Genomic DNA, 22,233 nt, shown 5'->3' with positions numbered 1-22,233 from the left:
GGCCATTATAGGAAAACAGACAGTGGAGAGTAATAGTAATGGAGGGGTTGGGATGCGGTTGAAATCTAATACAACATAACAGCACGAACAACGACGACGAGAGAGCTCACGATGCTGCTAGTATCGCCACGATCACTACCCTGTGGGCGCCCTCTTGCCCTCCTCTGCGCGGGTCACTTCGTCGCTTTTTATTGTGATCGTCGCCGTTGTTGATGATGTGCACCATAAACCGAACAATGATTTGACCTTCGAGTCTACACGCTGTTACTGCCTTTGCTATTGGCGCCGCTAACCAACCGACGGCTGTTCCATTGTGGCTCCGATATAGAACAGCAGCAGCCATAGCGATCGCTAGCGCCACCTTTGCTATTGCCGAGAGTTTGGCGCCGCTAGCAAAACGAAAGTCTGACTACTGCTATACGTACACGTGTATGCATGTATTATTGATAGCGAACAGTAGCAGAACTTCTTGGCGCGAAAATTATAGCAGAATGTAACCATTTATCGTTGAATGCTGTTGTTGTCTACGTATCGGGTAAGTATTTCTATAGGCGAACTGTGGTGTCTTTGCATTACGTAGATTGCCGTGTTCTTCTGTGTCTTTCTTTCCGTTCGATTTTTGTTGGCTCCTTTTCACTCTGCGCTGTTTCAGTTTCTTCACGAACTATCTCGAAATTTCTTCGGTGGCAGCAGCGACAGAAGCTACAACGACAGAAAAAGTAAACGTACCGATCTCAACCTGGATACGAACGAATGGATGGATGGATGGCTAAATAGCATTGAGAGAGTATAACATTGCTGGTTCAGTGGATCGGGGCATAGTGATGGTGGCGTGAAGCTCCCCGGTTTCGTCCTTTGCGTATCGCTCGATAAAGGTTGAACGCCGTTTACTCGATAAGCGAGGCTCTACGCGTATGCCTGCTCAGTGCTATATCGTAAAGTATAGAGCAGAGCCGATCACATGCGCAAATGCGGGTTTCGTGATCCTCTCGAAAAGAGTTGTTGTGATGACACCAACGTTGGCCTTATCTAGCGTCACCAAAGACTTTACGAGGCACAGTTCGAAAACTACTAGGCTTACGTGCTTATTTGGGATAGCAGGTACACTACGTTTCTTGTATATACGACATCTCGAGCAGTTAGTCGGGCACGAGAATCGACGATATTCGCGGAAAACTGGACGAATGGGCGAACAAAATAGGCAACCGGTCGGCAAACCGATCGCCGGCCCAAACGGTAGTGCCGCAACAGCCGGCTGAAGACCAGTTCTCCATCAGGACAATAACAATATGTTATAGTGGTAAACCTCTCAGGTCGTGCGGAGCATGTTAGAAGTCATCGTGCGGTCCCCGCTAGGCGATGTCTCTCAATAGCAGCCACCCATGGACGCAGATGTTTCCTCACGTTGTTTGGGTCGCGCGGGATAGACTTCGCGCGCGCCTTGGGTTACATAAATCTGCTCGTGACGATTACTGGACACACACATAGATATATACAGCCAAATACACAACTACATTGTAGTCATCCATGTTCAACGAATTACCTTGCCAATATTCTAGTGATTAAATCGCACACCCACACACGCGAACTTAATAATACCGACAATTATGTCGCGTCCGCTCGATCGAGACGTGTAGTGATCGATGGGTGAGTAACATTGTTTGCTGCGAATCATATGCCAATGACGTGGGTTACCATTTACGAAGCATGCATCGCATAGGGCACATCGACACTTGCCGTTTTTTGCTGACAATTCTTCACCCTCGGCCAGTGCGCGGAGAGGATCGTTCATTTCCGTATTATCAGGTTGAATTTAGAAAACGATAGGTTTACGAAAGTAATGAACATCTTATTCAATTTACGATAGCGGGTTTATGGGTATGGAACAACGAATTGAAGATGCACGTACGTACAATTTCCTTACTCAAGCTGCCTGTTCATGCACGATACAGTGACCACATGTACATGTATGTGTACAGCTAGGTAGATGGGTTGTCTGTGGGACGGCACGCTTTGTCATGCACCAAACTGGATCGACCAACATTGGCAGCGTCATTAAAGAGAATCTCAGTAATAGGTTTCGTTGTCGCCGATTACTATTAGATTCATTGTAAAAGTGGTCATCGTGACCATCAAAATGATCAAAGGAGAACGTAAAGTAATAGATGCATTGTATGCATACAATCTAAGGCATCGTCAGTTCATTTATGTGGTTCGGAGTCACCATTGTTGACCTGTACGCGGATGGTGTTTACTGTTAATTCCGATACGATCCGTGGCCGTGCAACTGGGATTTAAAGAGGTCAGAGACCGGAACACGTTAAGAGCGACAAAATCTGAATCGTCCGCAACTGAATCGAAATTGGAACAAATCGCAGCTACATACGTAAACACCTCCACCTGTCCCAGAAGCTATACATCAAAAAATATAAACGTTTCTTCGATATATATATACTATATATACTGGCATTCATCTTGATAATTGAAGGCCTGGCAGATGAATACAACCGATAGAAGCAGCCGCAAGTGCCTACAGCTCATTGCATGAACGTTTGTTCAGAATTGCCTTTTGATTTTTACCAGGTTCAATAAAATATTTATTTGAATTCGCCGTGGCGACGTACAGTAAATGTAAAGTTCGTCCATTAGAGGGAACGAATCGCCTCCCAGAAGCGGATCCTACTAGAACGAGCTTTAGTTTAAGCCATTTTTAAAGAACATCCAGGAGTCGTGCCTGTGTAACATCTTCGTGTGTTATGTGGCTATAGTGTCGTCATCTGACTTTACAGCCCTTGCGAAATTTGCACGCGACTGTCGAACGCACCGAGACACAGCTGAAGCCAAATGGCCGTCAAAGTCAGCCTAGTAGGTGAAGGGAGCTTTCCTCTGCCCCATTCTACAGAGTCTTTTCTAATCTCGGCATTCGAGCGCTAACAGCAGCCAGGTCTGGTGCGTTCGCTTGGAACGAGACAGAGGAATCGTGTCTGGTGCAAAGCTCCTAATGATGCCCATCATGGAGCTGGAAGGCCTTCAGATGGCGCGTGTCAAAAGGATGCGATTTCCAGACTTTGGTCTGAACGACATCATCGTTAGATTTGATGCAGAAAAGAAGTACGTACAATGGACTCGTGTGCCGCATTGTTACGGATTGCATGAGCCCAAGCTGCACTTCGGGAATACAGGTGGACATGCAGGCACCCAAACCACTGTACGGTGGATTCTAAAGTGCCTCCACGTCCACTCCAGTGTACACTTTCGGGTCAAGACTGTGTGTGAAGATTGCCGAGAACCAAAGCTCAGGGGATAAAACGCGCGAAGACGAACGTCTGCTTCCATTCAATGACCCCTCCAACTAGAGAAGCGATCGGTTACCGATTGCGGACGATGCCTAACTGCATATGTGCAAAGGCCGAAGAGGGCAGTCTCAGCAAAGGAAACAGATTCGATTTATGCTATGAAAACAGCAGCTCCAGGGACGAAAATACTGCCCATGGCAGGGCAACTAACACCGTTGTAGTAAATTTGGCTAGCTCTCAAGCATAAGTCATTATAGACCTAAAGGTTTGGCGTTTCGAAAAATGGCGTGCTAATAATTATCCTAGGCTCTAAGTGTTTCGAGTTTCCCATCCGGCATCGCCGTTACGCATTCTATCGGACGGCTGACGCAAAACGAAGTGTTCACCTAGACCACCGCGTGCCCTTAAAATTTGAAAGAAGTTATAGTCCTAAAATTGGCCTTAGAAGCACTAAAAGTTCACACTGCTTACGAAGGACAAAGCTTAGAGCGAATAAATCACATTTGTGGCGGTACTAGTGCGTCGCTACTAGTGCACATATGCATTTCCGTGCAAAAATTGAATTCAGTGTACTCGTTCATTAACATTATCGATCATCAAAATTTGCCCCTAATCGCTAATTAGCAAAGCTCATAAACTGTCATTATCTTGTTCCTGTTTGTGGACTATCTCTCGCAATTGTCTCCTCATCCAACACCAACAATAAAGTAGCTAATTTTCCATGGTGACCTGTCTGCCAAGTAGATTTGGCGACACATGTGGAAGTAGAAGGTTCGAAATTAAAACGCCAATACAGGACGCAAAACTCGTACTATCTTTTTAGCATTGGTGAGGATAACTTCATCGCCCTTTCATCTGCCAGCTTGTACAGTTCTTACTATTCGAATCTTCCCGCGCCCGAGGTTTACTTGCGATCTTTTTATCTAAATTAGAATTATCAGCCAATTTGGACCACCCGGATGACACAGAGGAGAGCGATTCGCTCCTCTAGCCATCGTCATATAATACTAAACGGCTACTCTTTGGTACATTTATTGCTCTCGCTTGGTTGACAGGTATAATACCATGCTCTCATATGGAACGCACACAATATATATATATATTGGTATACTATTTGGTTGGAAATGTACAAGGGTTGCAAGAGCATGGACTAGAGGCAATCGCAATGGGAGCAAAGTGCAACGTCGATGCTATTCACGAAATGGCCTGCGGATGATATTGAAGAACACAGTGTGAGGAACTATGTCGCTTCTGAATTCGAATCTTGAAGGGTCTGCGAGCAATCTGGGGTGTTCGCCACTTTCGGCCGACAAAAAGGCGTTCAGAGGCGGCCTAAAGTATGACAGTAACCATAAAAATAACCTATGAGACAGTTATTATGAGACGAAATAATAGCGACTTGCACGATTTTCAGTAACTTAAACGTATGTATGCGCGTAACAGATGCTGTATGCCAAAGGACTTCAGCCGAAGTAGCCGAGCAGCCAACTGGGTAGCTAGGAAAAAGTAGCTATAATAAGTGTTTGTCTATAATGGATTCTCTATTATAGCTTTATTATCATCTAGCACGCACTGTTTTTTTGCGATGCTATTTAATTTGTACGATTACAAGATATATATTGATATTACTCAAAGCGATTGATGTACACTTCTGTTGAGATGTATGCCGGTCGAGCAGTTCCTATGATTTTGTTCGATCGTGCAGAGTGAACCCGCTTTTTGTTAACAGTTAGATATGAAATCGACCTCGTTAACAGTATCGCATTCAGCATCCTTTGATAGTCGATCGATTTATCACACCTTACGAGTAGATGCATCCATAGCTACGTCCGTCCAATGGCCCACCCGTAGAACGCTGAGACTAAACTTTGTTGTCTGTATTATATCGATTCCAACATCACTAATGCTGTTTTTGTTTAATATCTGTAGCAAACGTGCTGCAATGCGCAGTTCTTCACATTGTAAGGCCGATACAGCCGAAGGGCCGGCCGTATTTACATAATACATGTTTGTCTTTCGCTGCCGTTCTCCTGTCGCGGTCATTCTTTCCGTTTACACTGTGGCCGTTAACTCAGCCAGCGGTTGGGAGTAATTGGGGATCTGCAAATCGTGATTATGTTCATTACTTGTGACATAAATACTAGAGATAGATAGATAGAAAGATAAATGCAGACATATTTCTCCACTGTCCAGACCAGACGCTAGTAGCGTAGACGCTGCGGGTTCGCTCGTTCTGTATGTGCGTATATCTGTGCAGAGAAGCACTTAATTTCTTTCGTTTCGTTTCGTTTTGGTAATTTTATATCGTTTTCTGTTATATTAAGGGCCGCGTTTACTAGTGACGGAAGCTGGTCAACACCGGTGGTCTCATTCAAACTACCCACACAACAACAATAACCGACGCAGGAACAATAACAATGCGACACGAATACGGATCCCGCTTTTGTCTCACTTTCTCCCCCTTTGATTAATTCTGTTCTGATTCTCGCTTCGAAGATGAAAGCGACGTCTTCTTCAACGGCAGTTCGAGCGACCACAAGTCAGCACAGATGTGGTAATCAGTCTTTCGAGAACTCCTAGTTTGGTCTAGGAGTAGCGGCGCAAGATAAGGCGTAATCTATTAACGGCAGTCTGCGTCTGTGCAACACTGACATGCCTGTACGGTGAAAAATCAACCCTTGCATATGACGCATAGGTTTACTTCAGTACAGAACAGGCGTTACATATCGAGATTAATAGCACGGTAAACCTCATCTGATGACTCCTTGTCGGCCTACTCAAATGAGCGCCATCGCTAAGCGCCGTCACAGTAGCTAGTTGGACGTGTACCGTACTGTCCACGGCAACAATTCGGCGTTCGGTAGTAACGTAGACGAATCGAAAACAAATCAGCATTAGCAGGCAAAAAAAGTTATAGTTATCAGTGGTCATAATGAAAAGAGACGGAAGAATGTGGGGCCCACTGTCCGCCACCGCCCGATGAAGTCGCTATAACACAACTCTCATTAGAACTGCAACTACTACGATTACCTCTACTAGCAGCTATATAAAGTACAGAAGGATTTAGCTAACTAACTAATTTTCGGTTGATATAATCGTTCGGCCGTTCGCGTATGATTTGTTACTGTTGCCGTCGTTGTCGTCGCCGTTATTCCTTCTATCTTCTCGCATATCGCCTCTCGCGTCGCGTTTTCCTCCCCAGAGAGGTTCGTCTGAGCCGAGAGCTGAAAAAAGAAAATATTGCTTCACGTGTGTCACCGACAGACGCAGGCAAAACAGAAAATGATGGAGAAAAAAGAAAACTAAATTGTTTTTAAGCTGTCAGTCAGTGCAGAACACGGACCGACGATCGAACTAACAGCTTGATGATCGCCGGATGTATCTTTTTTTGGTTATTATTAAGTACACTGACATATCTATGAAGTGTTATTATTATGGTAGCTAGGTATTTGCTTGATATTCGGTTGTGCATACACGGTCACATGCCGGTGTTCATGACAAACGCCAGATCGTATCTAGAATGCGACGCGTTAACACCGGCCGCATACGAATCTAGCCAGAGTACAGAAATTAGATCGGCACAGCTGCAAAAGTGTACATTAAAAAACAACTTACTTCGCCGGGCAAGATTATGTCCTAATTTCATAGCTTACTACGACCCTTCATCCTCAGTGTTCCTTGCTTCCTGGAACGATAAGCAAACTAACATCAATTGAACGGTTCGAGACAAATACAAAGTATACTCGCATATCGTGGTAGTCACGTCACTAACGCTGGGGTGAGCAGAGGGATGAAAACGACCCTTTTCCAACGTTTATTGCTTGAACACAATCGGTAGATTTAATAGGTGTCGAACTTGCCTGTGAACTAAGGACACCGCTGATACACGAATGGTTAGGAAAAGCAGAAGTCGAGGCGCAAGAGAGCTTAATTATGTTACACGGAATAAGGGCTGTGCTCTTAAGCCACTTTTTGTTTCGACAGGCATCAAACAGGGGGATAGTATTTGGGCTGAATTATAAATAGGCCATAGTGTTCGCGACTGCGCTCATATCTTTTAAACATAGGATACTTATGCTATAAAATGTTGCAAATCGAGACCTTTGCAACGCGCCAAAAGGCCTAAGGCAGCTCGTTGACAATTCTCGTGTTATAGCTGAAAATATCTGGTGGAATGTAAAATTGATCTTGAATAATGGAAAAATAGCAATTTTGCATGAACGTACATTTCCTATTTCAAATTCGAACGCACCTTCTACCTTAAATAGGTTCGTATGAATTAATTCACTTAGTAGTGTTGTTTCGTTAAGCGCTTAGGGGGTTGGAGTCCGATTTATCGTTACTTTATCTAGGCCTCTAACCATTTCTCGTTTTGCCAAAAGAGCGGCAGTAGACCCTGGCTGTTGGCTGGTAGCAACTTTGCACTGAACGCGATTTTTACTATTCGAACCGGGAGCTAACAAATTAACGAAGCGGCCCTGTCTCAAATAATTGCCAATGTCATTGCCTAGACCAACTGAATTCACGTGTGCCAAACGATCACAAAGTTCTAACTGTGAGCGAGTCTAGGAAATTTCAACTTATACTTTTCGTTATGTCGTACGTACCCTTTGTTAGCAAGGGAAGCAAAGCCCTATCAACGGTTTGATACTCACTTTCGGATCGAAGACAGCGCGGATTGGGCCTGCCACAAACCTATTCCGTGGATCGCGCGCTGTTCCGTGGCAGCCCTCATTCGCCAGCTGAAGAGCCAGCCGATTTCGACTTTCAACTATATATCACCGGCGAGGCAATATTAAATTGGTTGAAAAGACTAACGCTGAGCAGTAGCTAAACGAACGGACAAAAGGACAAACGTTACTGATGGTTTATATTCAACTGGGCAGTGTCTTAGTTTGCCATCAGACTTCATTTTGTTTATCTTCGACTGTCTGGGATATCTTTTGCCCTGTTGAGTGAACCCAAGCCGCCTTCGCTTAGTTTCGTACAACTATCGTCTCATCTTCTTGAGTCCATTTGCCCACGTCGAGCATATTTCGAGTAGTAGATGTATTCTAAAAAAAACTTTTTTTTTTCGTTCGTTTCCGTGCGCGTATGTGTATATATGTCCATTTATATATAACTTTATCCCACAAACAAGCTTTCAGTCGTCTAGCGTTGTAATCTTGCGGACCCGTTGCCTTGTGTTTAGTTGTTCTTTCACGTAAAATCGTCGTCGTCGTCGTCGTCGTCGTTGTTGTTGCCTCGAACGTGGTCATCATTGGCAAATGGCATTCATTAATTTTCCCCGTTTCATCGCCCTTTGCTAAAAGCCTAGCCCTCATCCATGAAGTTAGGCTCCCTTGATGTAGACTGCAGTAGAATGAACGCCTTCGGGTTCTCGCAGTGCGCATTCGTCGCATATCTGTAACGTGTATAGAGCGGAAAAGTACTCTGGGTTAACTGCGGTCGCCGCTGAACTCAACACATGCACACTAAGGGTTGTACCCGACCACTGTGACTTCTGCTACTACTAGTTCTGTTCAATGGCTGGGTCGGCTCAGTTGGGCTGGGTCGCGACGGGAGGCAAAAAGAGAAGCCAAAGGCATCGACTTAAACAGACGCGGGCAAATCTGACATCTCCTCCTCCCCCACCGCGCGCATCAAATGCTGTAACACGAGAGTCAAGTGTATCACAACATCAAAAGAATAGCTAGTGGCTTATACTGTTACTATCTAACTGCTATCGTACGGTCTGCCGCTGCTGCTGTCGTTACAAGCTCACTGACTGTGATAGCTATATGCACACGCTGTGCTGTCTTCAAGTGACAGCTCTAGAGAAATTCACTACGGTACCAATACCAGCCAGCGCAGCAATGCCGCTCATAGCCCTACCCAATTCACGGTGGAGTAACGACAATTACAGGCTTTCGCTTCGTTGTGTGTGCTTTATGTTTAACTTACCGCTGTAGTGCGCTTTTCAAAATGTCTACTAATGCTTGCTTGTGCGTGTGGAGCTCAGTACATTCTCACTAGAACGTATAGCGGATTCACTCCTGTTAGCATCGCGTGGGCAGCGCCGCTTTCTCCATAAACTGAAAAATCCACCATGAATTCGGCAGATTTATGAACTTCGTTTGCCCATGCACAACAATAAGATGATACGAGTTTGAGTGCCCGATGCCACCCTTGTCACTGGTAAATGGAACTTTTTTTCATTCTATTTTTCAATTTGGCAGGAACCACTGTATGCAGATTTTTTTGGCGTCGTTTTCAAACTTCTCCCAGACTTATCCTTCTAGCATCATCTTCACACAATGGGACTCATTTTCAACGTTACGCCATCTGGACAGGTGCTGTACACAACAACAGGGGTTCCCAAACGATGTGGCCATATACGTCATTGTGCTAAAGCAAGGATTCAGTTTGAAACAACAGTAAAGCAACTGGCACCGTTGACCAATATTTCTTGATCACGATCGCTTTATTAGCCTGATGTTTGCTGTGAAATATTCGATGGCACACAAGACGGTCTTGTATCATTTGTAACACATAATAACTCGATTTGTCCTGTTTTTTTGTCGTGACCGTTACATTGGCTACTATTTACACGTTAAGAGCCACTGCGGCAAATATACATATGTACGTTCACCTGGTATTGCATTGACGGCCACGTAGGCTTACACTACTCGATACATACGCATGCACACATGCGCACAAAAAGGCCCGTTCTGGTTATTTCGATCATGCTGTCATGGTTGGGACCAATAGTCCCATGGCCACGACGGTGCTGCTGCTGCTCCCGCCGCTGTTCGTGCTATCAGAATACATGTACATGTACATAAATGCATGCATGCATGTACATATCGTCATAGAAGTATGTACACATAAGCCTAGCACTCAAATTGCCATCGCTCGCTGACTGCTCCCCTCTCCCCCATACGGAAGTTTAGAGGGAGTGGCGGCGTTCTGTCGCGCATAGCGCTGCCCGCAGCGACAGCGGCGGCGGCGGCGGCGGCGGCCCTAACGTAGATGTTATATGATATGGCGGTGATGGTGCCGATGATGCTGTGCTGCGGTATCACAGGCAAACTCAGCTACAGAGGAGATAATTATAGTTTACGTAACGAAATCGTTCAGTGGCTGAGAGTAACACAGGTAGCTGAGTTGCTTTCGGTGGCGGCAGGAACAACAACAACCGGTGACGGCTGCGCGGTCGGATAACTAAGCGACTAAGTTGACGGTGATGGTGACGCCGTGTCCGCTGTTGTTGACGTGTAGTGGTCGCTGTTGCTGCCGCTACTCGTCCAGCGGCGTCCGGCATCTCCTAATAACAAAAGTATCAAGATGAGCAGGGCAGATCACACGAAAGTTCTGATGCGACTATTATACGTACGGAGGCAGCCTGACAAAATGGCCATCACGGCCGAGTTAAAGCAAGCACCGCCGCCAGTACAACGATATATAATAGCTTCACCTTGTTGCTAGTAATAGCAGTTTCGGGAAGCACTCACGTTAAAAGATCGGTAGCAGAACGGCCATCGCGGTCCTCCGTTAGCAGGCTGAAAGGTAGCCCAATCTGTCGGCGATACGGTGCAGCCTCTTATGACAGTGTACTTATCCGTGTCGTTTTAGCTTAGCCTCCATTTAAACCTAATCGTCACCACACAACAGTCGGCTGGGGATATGGATTCGACGGCTGCTATCGCCACAGCTCCTGTCGCTGGTCCATCTGCGAAATCTGGCCATTCCCCTAATTCTTTCTGCCCCTGTTACTCGGCAACATCTGACTACTACTCACCGGGTCTCAAATGAGTCTTATAAACACTCCGCTTGCTGTGTTGGTATTGGACTGGGCATAGAGGTGCACTTGTCTGCTATGCAGCTCAGCAGAGAATGAAATCACGGTCATAAGATATGGCTTGGTGACTTAGTTCGGCCATATCTTTTCGGTTGTCTGTCAGCGCGTCTGTCAATGATATATGTCCACCGGCTGAAGTAAGTGTAATGTGCTATCATTGATGCTCGTTTCACCACTGTGATTCCCATATTTTTCCCTTTGTAACAGTGATCATTATGTGCGGAACATTGACAAGCAAGGTACGCGTCTATTATTTTCGCCGCGTCTCGTTCCGTTTAATCTGCGCAAACGAACAACGACGGCTCAGGTCGCACCGAAAACCACACAGACTCGAACACACGACTATTTAGGGATGCGTTATGGACAACCGCCAATTCGTCTTTGAGCGACAGCTAGAAGTCTCAAACGGACTCCCGCCAAGAAGGCGGCATAGCCCCGTTTCGATTCGTTTCTACCTTGATCATTTTCTTTAGCTAGCCGACTTTAATATTTAACAAAAACGAAAATTACAAACAGATAACATTGGCAAAGATGATACCGATAGGGCTCGCGGTAGTTCCCCTGCTTCTCCTTCTCTCATTATGACCATGCTGTTGCTGCTGCTGTGGACAATGATGATAATGAGCGAAGGGAATTCATAGCTATTTGAATCGTCAACGTCGTCGGCACCGCCGCTCCCGCCACCGTCAGCGGCATGGCCGACCGCCGAGGATGCAGCACAAACTGTTATGCTGTCGTCGTTGTCGCCGCCGCCTGTTGCCGTCTGCTGTTGAACAGTGATCTCGCCGTCTTCGTGTTTGCTGATTCTTCTTCGCTGAGACCATGACGCCGACGTTGATGAAGGAGGAGCAATAGGCGGCAGGAACAGTAGCCGAAACAGGCAACGGACCTGTTTTCTGTCTTGACTACCTATGAAAACGACGACGAAGTGGGACGCCAACAGAAAACGCTGCAACCGTAGCAGAATTAGCTTCGGTAGCAGCAGTAGTGGCAGCACTGAAGAAGCGACATGCGAGAAAGGAAGCGAGACATGAAAACGAGAAATGGCCTTCCCGAAACAGAAGGGCGCGAAAACGAAGGCGAAGAATTATTTGAGATTAAACGGGCCGAAGAGAAATGGGCCCGCGCAGAGCTAACTCGTGTTCTGCCTTTAGACACATCGCTATCTGGCAAGGAAAGCAGCCAAACAAAGTCCTGCCTGTATATTCATTGCCGTATGACTGACGGACTGACTGACTGACTGTTTGACCGTCTGTCTGTCGTTCTGCTGGTTTGTCCACACCGTTTCGTTAGCAGCCAACCTGCAATTGCCACCACGAGCTACTGCTAAATTTGCTGTTCAGCATGTCGCTATCGGTAAATAAGGAGGGGGAAGGGAAACGGGGTTCTACCCCACTGAGGTGGCTGTTCATTTCTACTTTGCCGCCGGTGTTGATGATAAATTTTTGCCACTGCAAAAGTGCGCGACGTCCATCCTCATTACGAATAGTAGTGCTATTGCTTGCTCGTTGTTGCTGACTTGAACGAGTAAACGCTACAAGCCAGTTGTATCGTCTGCTGCTGCTGCTTATTGTCTGCGGCATGACAAATCCGCACACATGAACACAGACAAAAAGCAGTTTAATCGCACACAGAACATCGGGCTCCGTCCTTCCCTCCATGCGTCCCTTTCCTCTAAGCAGGTCCTCCATTGACGCTAGAGTCGCCGTCGTCGTCGCGGTTGTTATTATTATTATTCCTCTACTCGCTGTAGCGTTGACGTAGGTACACCCTTCGAAGAACTAAAGCGAGTAACAGTGGGAATAGAATGAGATGAAATCATAACGAAAATGACGGTCACCACTACTATTACAACGGTCATACAACAGTACGATATTAGAGAGATTTACAAAATACGAAGCTAGATTTGGTACACGCTGGCAGCCTTGAAAAACGCTAGTTACGTGCATAGTACGTAGTGTACGCAGCGTGTTAACTCGTCTCTTCGCTCGTAATAGAATGTCCCAAAAGTTTCTACTCATTGTTTCGTCTCCACGGTGCCCTGAACGGCGTCTCTTACTAATTGAAGCACCGCGTCACCGGTAACAAAAGAAGAAGAAGAAAGCTACCGTCGATTGTGTGCCAGTAGAAATGAAATGCGTTAATTGTAAAGATAAGTTCATTATTTCCGAGTATAACATAAGAAATAACGCGTTAACAACTATGAGCTTGGCACAAGAAGAAAAAAAGCGATAACTTATTTTGGCTTTGGGCGAGGCGAAGACATATAATTGCTTCCTTCAGCTTCATGTTGGTCCATTATAATCCATAAGATAGCGTTATTCTTCCATTGTTTTACAAAATGATGCTTAACACGTGTTTATTTAGATGTAAACATACTACTGCTCAAACAACGTAATAGAAAATGTGTTTTCTATATGAAGGCGTTATAAACGATATTTGCGATGGCTCCTCTCGATTTTTTATGCATTCGTCTTTAGTAGGCGATGTCGCATAATTGTCACTATTGGTGCTCGAAGAACAGAAATCTTCATACTGCTTTAGCTGAGTACCGAGCTTTCAGCGGTAACCTAAATGACTGTGTCATTTCATCTCTCCATGTATATGAACAGCAATCAGGCCTGCAACACGCGCGTTGCCAGCGCTAATCGGATACCCCCGTCTCCGCCTCCGTTTCTGCGGCCCTTCCAGTGTATCCTTCTCTCTAATAAAATGCGTACCTATCATATATAGATGCGCGACTAATTGCGATCTGTGTTTTTCTTTGCGGAGTCGTATTTGTCGACGCTGTTGATAATAATAACAGCATACCAGCGAAACATCGATCGCTGACGGGATCTTCGATAGTAGTAAAATCATATGGAAAACGAGTTCCGCTCGGTCGCAAAAACTCTCCCTTTGAACTGTTGAAATGATATGAAAAGCGAGGCGACAGGGCGCGACTGAGAACGACTCTTAACCGTACATGTAGATACGTTTTTAGTACAGATATGAAAGCCGCACATATTTGACGATTTTTCGGGTATCGAAGAAGCTAGGAGCCGTGGAGGTATTGTCGACGACGACGACGACATCTTTGCTATGACTACGGAACTCATATCGGCATCGTCACATGTAGTGTGGAAACATGTCAAAGTTCCGCATCTTAACATACTGCTGTTTGCGCTATGATTGGATTCTGTCAGTACGTACAAGTAAATGCGTCATTATGTATCAACAAAAAAATGCCGTAGACCGGTATATGATTACAGTAACACTAGAGTACGTGGTGCATCGAATATTATTATGACGATGGTAAGTAAAGAAGGGTTCTGATACGGTTGTAGCGTTGATCTTCAATACTTATCCGAGCCCTCCTGTCCCTTCACATAATATTTAACATCGTTAAATGATTTGAACTGTGTGATAGCTTCGTGGATCAGCGGGCGTCTGACCGTCTCCAAGGGTCTTTATGAAAAAGATAAAGGGAAGCATCGAGGAAACGTCTTAAGGGCCGAGAACTATTGTGATACATTTGGGATAGGTGACGCGAATGACAGTTGCTAAGCCAAAAGTGGCTATCCTTGTATGCTGCATAGGTCTAAATTGCATTCCTAGTGGATGACATGCAGAAATGAATAACTGGTGGCGTGTCTTCGGTTGAATAGGTTTCGAGGCGTTTTTTCAAACGTCGCGCGCCTTTTCTGGTTCGAACTCAGGTACGAGAAAAGAACAACGAATGAGAGTCAGGTGGGGAACGAACGTCTTTCGTAGCGATCGGAGTTCGCGCCTGATTTGACGGATCGTCTTGACGCGTACAGATCATTGCTAACCTTCACGCCATCGACTTAATCGTTGTTATACTACTATGTTCCCTCGAAGTTGAATCGATTGATTGGCGACTGTATACACCTACCTCGGACTGCAGAAAGAGAAGCATCAACGTAACCATTTTATCTAGAATTACGAAGAAATTGAACATTATACCGATACCAACAAAAGCACTGATATTGTCCTAACATGGCTATTGTAGTTTAACTATGTTTGGCCTCTATAAGACCGGCGCAGTTTTCGTTGCTCGAGTAGCTTTTGAGCGTCTAGTGACACTGGGGCGGTTTATAGTAATCAGCCTTTAGGATCAATAACGAGAAGTTGATTTCGTAGTTTTAATAGGCAAATGATCGCTCAATAGCAGTTGTTGCAAGAATACCTACTCAATCCGAAAAGGTTCCTGATTGTGATGATGATCAGAGCTTTTACATTTGGGATTACGAAAAGTGGAGATGTCTACGATCGGGTTGGATGGCGGCCCTGGGTTGAAGCGTGGTCCCAGTCTGGATCATAGCGAACTGGGGCCAAATCCAAAGCTCGAACCTCGAAGTCCATCAGCTCTCTTAGCACAAACATAGACAGTAGCAATCCCAACGGTAGCCGTCGACGGAGTCACAGCAGCTGTTCGGTGATCGCTCACCGGTCATCGCATCGCGATGAGCCGTCACCGCTACGACAGAATGAAGATGATGATAATGCTGGTGTGCCAGTTATACATATATATGTATGTATGTATGTATGTTGTCCACTAGCCAATAGTGCTTGTTGTAGTGTTCACACTACTCGTTGATGATGTCTAACGGCGATAGTGGTTATTGTCCTGTGAGCGGTAATTGTTTGGTTGTCCTGTTATTAGGTCCACTGTGTACCACTTGGCCACTAAGCGACTCTTCGCTCGAACTATAGGTAACCCAGGACCCGAAGCAGGTGCTTCAAGGCTTAGCTCAGTCGGACAGACACGTATAGATATTTGTTCCTATATATATATGTATATATATATATATATATACGCAAACGTCTGTATCAAGGCGACCTGTATGCTGCATGTTCGTAAAAGACATGGACCTGAACATTATCCTACCCACATCGGTCGTATAGCTTTCATAATCGACCTAGTTCCGTACATATGTTTGTCTAGAGCAACCAAATAGTGCTAACTAATTTAAGTAGTGCATTGAAATATTATTTCAACTAAATCACCACGATTTAAAGAAACGACACCGCACAGCATCTTCGTGATTCGTCCAGTAGACACACATACGCAAGCACAACCGATCTATGATTCATTCCTACGCACTTTTTATTGTGCGACAATTGCAAAACTCGGATGGCTTCAAGCAGATCTCAGACACTTTGTTCGTTGAGAATAGTCCCTATCCTAGGGTCCACGGGATGGTCTGATGGTTTTCTTCAGAGGCCTTCTGTATACTCGACAGTGTCGTTGTATACCGTCCATTAGCGTTGCATTCATCTTACAGTTAGTCAATGTAAAACGAATCTACCAATGTGATCGAGCATTCACAATGTCCATTGTTACTGCGGGGGCTAAAAAAAAAAAAACTACGCGTTTAACCAAAGGAAACAGCAGTTGTGGTAGTAATAGCGAAAGCTGCTAGTGGAAGTAGAGGCAGCACTATCGCCATCATAGACGGTAATAATGCCGCTTCTACTAGTCGGACTATTGTGATGATTCTGTGCCATCATCAGCAACGACCTCTACGACGTTTCGAAGAAAACAGTGCACAAATAACAGCGAATTTAACGTTGCACACTGCAATCTTTTACTAAGATGCTGTTGATTCCCGAGAACGTCAACAAAGAACAATTATAAATCAGTTTCTTTGTTCGGATTTTGACGGCGCATCTGCCGTTGTGCAACCAGTGACGCCAGCTTTTGTTGTACCTCGCTTCGCTTTGTAGCTCCAAGCTTCTGATGTTTCTGCCGCTGCTATCAGCGTATTTCATGATGTCACGTTCCGCTCGTCACGTAATTCTGCTACCGTTATCGTACAAGCAACACACAGTTGTGGTTTACGTGGTCTTGTTCACTTTGTGTGTGCGTTGAGGCTCGGGTTTAATGGAGTTCTACGGGGTGGTCTGAGGCTCCCTTCAATACGTAAGTATCTACGGCTGTCGACACCGGCACAGTTCGTAGCTCTATTCACATAGAGAAGCCATTTTGGCACGTGTCAAAAAGACGGCACCGAATAATATTGAAGCAATAGGGTCACTCATTGATCTCCAGGAAGTGGACGAGTCCCCAGGAAAAGCTTCTACTATTTGGTTCATTTATATGCTTTTATTATTGTCCTTATTACGGTGGACTGCGGACGTTGTTTTACGAGGCGCGTCACTGTCGAATTTTCGCGTTCAGCTTTATACTTGGTAAGCTTCAGCTGATATGCTATCATCGGCTTTACAAGCTAACAGCCCTTTGTGAAAACTACTTTATCTACCACTGCACCATGAACATAATAATCCACTGCGGATCCGTATAGTTCACGCTGATTCACGCAAGCTGATTTCAGCGAAACTAACGGTAGTGTTTTAGCTGCCGTTTCCTGCCTAGATACGCGACTTTGCCACCATTAGAAATCCCCGTCATTGCATGTATGTATGTATGTATGTATGTATTGCAGAAAACTCATAGCTGTGCTACAATGTTACAGAACCATTATCATTAGAACGCCACGTAGAGTGACGATGGTTACCGCGCGCTGGTATGATAGGATGAAGATATTACATTTGGGACGCGGCAACTGATCGACCCATCTCTCACGCCGGCAGCAACAGCAACACCTGTTCATTGCAGCTGCTGCAACGGCTATTGTCGGCGTAGCTACCGGGATTCTTAGTACGACTATTGGCTGCGTCTGATTCCTACGGTTCTTGTTAGCCCCTTCCTTCGTGGTTATTTGTATCAGATGAATATAAGCCCCCATCTCTTCTACTACGCCGTATACGTCTGCGTGTGTATCTACGATAGTAGTTCTCTTCGTTGCCTTTATGCAATCGTTCGTGTTTATGGCTAATGATGACGACGGTGCCTTCTACTTGTTAAGGCAGCGTATGCTAACGTGTTCGATTCAATGGTGGCACTGTTGTTATTGCTCTACGATGAGCTTTAAGCCCATTGCAATTGCTGCGGAAGTAGACGCACAGGTGACGGGGCTTCGACCCATGCAGCAGTAAGTCTAACACCGCAAAGAACAGCCACCCCCTTCAGAGTAGAAGGGGGAGAGGGTTTATGTATGCTCTCGTCTGATTGTCTGATCGGTCGTTGGGCTCTGATAGCTGCAGTCTGTTGCCCTGTCTCATGGTTCATACCGACGATTTTAGTGAGCCAACGAAAAAGCTCGCTCAGTTGCAGCTTTTTGGCTTACTGTTGTTGTTGCTGCTGCTGGCACGGATGAATCGGCTTTTGGTCTTGCCCTTTCTTACCGCTACAGCTATTGCTGGCGTCCGCACCGTCAGCAGCAGCATCACAGCCACAAGGATCATGATACGAATTACCGTACGGGTACAGCAGCAGCACCGACGCTCCGCTTCATGGGCGCTGCCGCCGAAAATACCGCCGACGCAAGCGACCCCTCCCGCCGACAACCATCGACTGCCACCGAAGATGATCCGTCGCTCTGTTCCATCCTAGATGCTGATCAGCGTGTCGCTTACAATTATAAGTATCGTAGAGACACACCAGCGACGACGACAATAACGTGCGTCAAGTATTGTCAACAGGCCAACATGCGCTGACACGTAGAACAAAAAAGACAGCTAAGAAAATATGACCAAACAGACTTAGCGCAATGTCAGATGACTACGGAACGATCTGCTGGTTGGAACACCTGGCAACCAAGCGCATTGGAGAAAAATTACCAGATAACCATTGATAAAGTGCTAAACATTGGCTAACCGTAGCTAAATTCTGTAATCAGTTCTGACTGCAGGCTCTGTACGAAGCCCAATATATCTATGAAAGTATGCAGATATAGAAGATGTGTTAGGGTATATTTGGCGAAAGTGGCTGACTGATCGCGTTACCCTCTTCGTCTTTTTGTCTCTATAGTACACTTAACTAGAAAGAGGAATATTTATTTTGTATTGTGTTTCTTCGGCTCTAACGAAGATTCTCATTGTGAATTTGTTGACATAGCTTCGGACGGTAATCCGCAAAGGGTTCCAGCGATTTCTACAACTATTATGACATAAATGTGCAATATTACGATTATTTGTTAAACAGATGATGGTATGAGCGAGCGAATGAATGCAGGTGAAAACGTACAGTCGACGATGACCATCGTAGCGCTCTCTGGATCGGATCGCCCCACTGATAACAGAGGTACTCTAGGAGACATCACGGAGTATGGTTAACATTACCAAGAGCACGGCATTTATGTACATCATTACTATAACCTCATATCTCATTGGATCGATGATGTGTATTCTACGTACCCACTTATTCTTTAAGTCTACCCACATGTGACAAGACGATATATGAGTGTACATATACATGTGTTTATGTACATCGCATTAGCCGATATCTTGTTGCATACAAGATCTATTTGACTCTATCTACGTATGATAGGTCCTTTGCCACTCTACCGGAGACGTTCATACGTACGAAAATGCTGCTCAATCAAGATAACCCTCCTCTTCCATAATACGGGTCAATCACCAGCAAAGTCTGTCGCTCGTTGACTGGCCGACTGCCTGACTCAGGTAGTCAGTCGACGACTCAACAAACTTCAAGGATTCATCAATCATATCTATGAACAACCGCGAGCGCTGCCGAGCGCTTGTCTGACGCTGGCGAGTCGCATGCTTCACGAACGCAAAACTCGGACCACAAACTGGCTGCCCTTCGCCATCCCGTGAGCGCATGAGCAATGCTCACCCTGCAGCAGAACTGGCGACCGTGCAGTAGCTGCTCCAATATATAGCGGTCGTGGTAGAAGGCGCAGCAAGGAGTTTGTCAGATCTCTATCAGACCATCATCATCATCAACAACAACATGGCCGCCATCGTCCCTTTCGCAGTCATAGCCAGCGGCCACTACGTAGGAGACAAATACACGTAACCACCAAGACTATCGCCTAGCAACACTATGATGACCGATAACAGGAACGGCAACGCAGAACGACCAGCGGTGCCTTGTACGACATTACGATCCAGGTTACTTCCTAGAGTTTAAGGTAAAACCATTTATTTTCGGTGGCAGACAATGACATAGCAACAAATAAAACTAAAAAGAAAAGGTAGCGATTCATGCTATATCCGCGACTGTTACTATCTTCCGGGGCTGCCGTTGACAGCTTGAAGGACAATGAGAATAAAATAATCTATGCAATATTTAACAGTCATAAAATGGGCTGCACGCAACCAAAAAGCTCGTACCGCTTTTCTCTTGCTTCTCTGCATTGAAGTCATCAGCAGACATCTTTGGATCTGGGAGCAATACGCGCATCCGCAAGTGTCACAACAGCAGCAGCAGTTACTCTTACCAACGTTGTGTGACAGATCTGCGGGATAAACCCCAGATAGGTTTGGGTAGACCTTATAATGGAAGCAGGTTCTGCAGTGTGATCGTTGGACCCGTTCGGCTTCTTTTCCCCTCTGAATTGTCTCTCATTACTTAATTGTCGCAGAGCCTTCAATGGCGTTAGTGTTCCTCACTCGTACCAGCGAGCGCAGTGAGCAACCCTGGCCTGTCGAAGCTCGTGGGGCTACGCTTTTGTTCTTTTCCCCGCAATGGTGATATTCCTCTGCCTCGTACTGGACTCACCCCGGTAGACACTCGCCGAAGGGGATCAGGTAAATAACCGGCTGTACAGGCACGACTACGTACTCTCTTGCCGCTTGTCTGCGCGATGAGTCGAAACGAAAACGATCATTGCCTATTAAGTATGGCTATGCGATTGATCTTTGCTGCGGCCGCTGTCGCTCCTCATGTTTTTGTTATAGCTGTGCGACACGATGAGTATGATTGCTATTACGATCACAAACGCAATACGGAACGTGGAAGGCAGGGCAGACAGATAGGGCAGAGGCGTGACGACGAGGATTATGGCAACAATAAGCTCGTACTATAATAATGACGTTTCGAAGAGCCATAAAATGGCTGTATATGGCCAGACTGACGAATGACTATCGTGTAGCGGTGTGTCAGAAGCGCCACCATATGGTTCAACTATTAGTGCCATCCAGATAAAGTAATCCAGTTGCAATATAGGAGTATCGCAAATGATCATCCTGTGGTTGAAATGAATGATGAGCCGAATACGTACGGCCCTGTGCGTCGATACCTCGCACCATTGGCCTCGTAATCGTCGTGTGGCGCCGATATCATAAAAATCTGTCGCTAGAAACGTATCATGCTGAATCAAAAGATCACTGTTGACAGCAGTGACTGCAGCTGCAGTAGCACGGATCGTATCTTGTGAAAACTATGATAGTGTAGGGGTAATAAAGGAAGAAGACGAGCCTTGTGAATGAACAAATAAACAACAACAAACGTCAGCGGTGTTGGTATTGATATGAAGCGGCAGCCGTAATGGTAGCGGCCGTAGAAGTATCGCCAGTTTTGACAGTGGCAACTGTAGTAATAGTAAGAACGGCAGCAGCGGCCGTAATGATCTCGTTTACGAGTTCTTCACAACTTCTAGCGAGTTACTTGCGAACCAGAAGTACGTCCGCCCTATTAAGAAGCAAATGGCAACAGCTCGTATAAATATGACCATGGAACCTCCTCCCGTGAGGTTTATCATTGCGATGTTGGCTTAACAATGCGATGAAAATTATAGGCATCGTATGAATGATCCTAGAAGACTGTTGCTGATTTAAGGTGATTTCGTCTGCGTTGCTGCTTGTACGCCAAAAGTGACGGCAGAAAAACATGAGGTTTTTTATTACTTTTGAGTGACTGTTACAGCGACCACTAAATAGCGGAGGAGAATTATCATCCTTTATCCTTTTCATATAAAGCGGCACGTATATACGAAGGAGTCGCAAATACACGCACAGTCTGTGAAAGCGTGGAGACAGCTCCAGAACCGGGGTCACAGGGGCGTAATAATGCGGACACGCATAGAGATATCAGTCAGCGAAGCGGGCGGGCGTTCGGGGGAGCGTTTGTGCCGCCGATACAGGGGAAGACTGACATTATTAATGCTACTACACAAACGGCTGATCAAGTGTATATTAGCATGATTCACCGCCATTGCTGCTACCGTGGCGCTGGTCATTGTGACGGATAGATAGACCTGGGTGCCTTCGTGCGTGTCCATATAT

The 22,233-nt window shown here is 45.7% G+C and overlaps 1 protein-coding gene and 1 long non-coding RNA gene across 3 annotated transcripts in view; one reads left to right on the top strand and one right to left on the bottom strand.

Annotated features, from left to right (window-relative positions):
* The window catches only part of LOC111267860 (uncharacterized), a 43,578-nt gene extending 33,454 nt beyond the window's left edge, over positions 1 to 10,124 (bottom strand). Inside the window, exons 1-4 of the long non-coding RNA XR_002684877.2 lie at positions 9,240 to 10,124; positions 7,952 to 8,700; positions 6,912 to 6,981; positions 6,373 to 6,520 (exon numbers count right to left, since the gene is read on the bottom strand). This is a non-coding gene — a long non-coding RNA (uncharacterized LOC111267860). The remainder of the gene's footprint in view (positions 1 to 6,372; positions 6,521 to 6,911; positions 6,982 to 7,951; positions 8,701 to 9,239) is intronic.
* The window catches only part of LOC111267844 (uncharacterized), a 64,204-nt gene that overhangs the window by 3,593 nt on the left and 38,378 nt on the right, over positions 1 to 22,233 (top strand). The window lies entirely within an intron of this gene.

The sequence above is a fragment of the Varroa jacobsoni genome, unplaced genomic scaffold (genome assembly GCF_002532875.2).
Source record: "Varroa jacobsoni isolate VJ856 unplaced genomic scaffold, vjacob_1.0 scaffold_128, whole genome shotgun sequence".
In the NCBI taxonomy this organism is placed as follows: Eukaryota; Metazoa; Arthropoda; class Arachnida; order Mesostigmata; family Varroidae; genus Varroa; species Varroa jacobsoni.
Note: the sequence above shows the minus strand (reverse complement) of the source record. Positions and strands in the feature narration are given on the sequence as shown.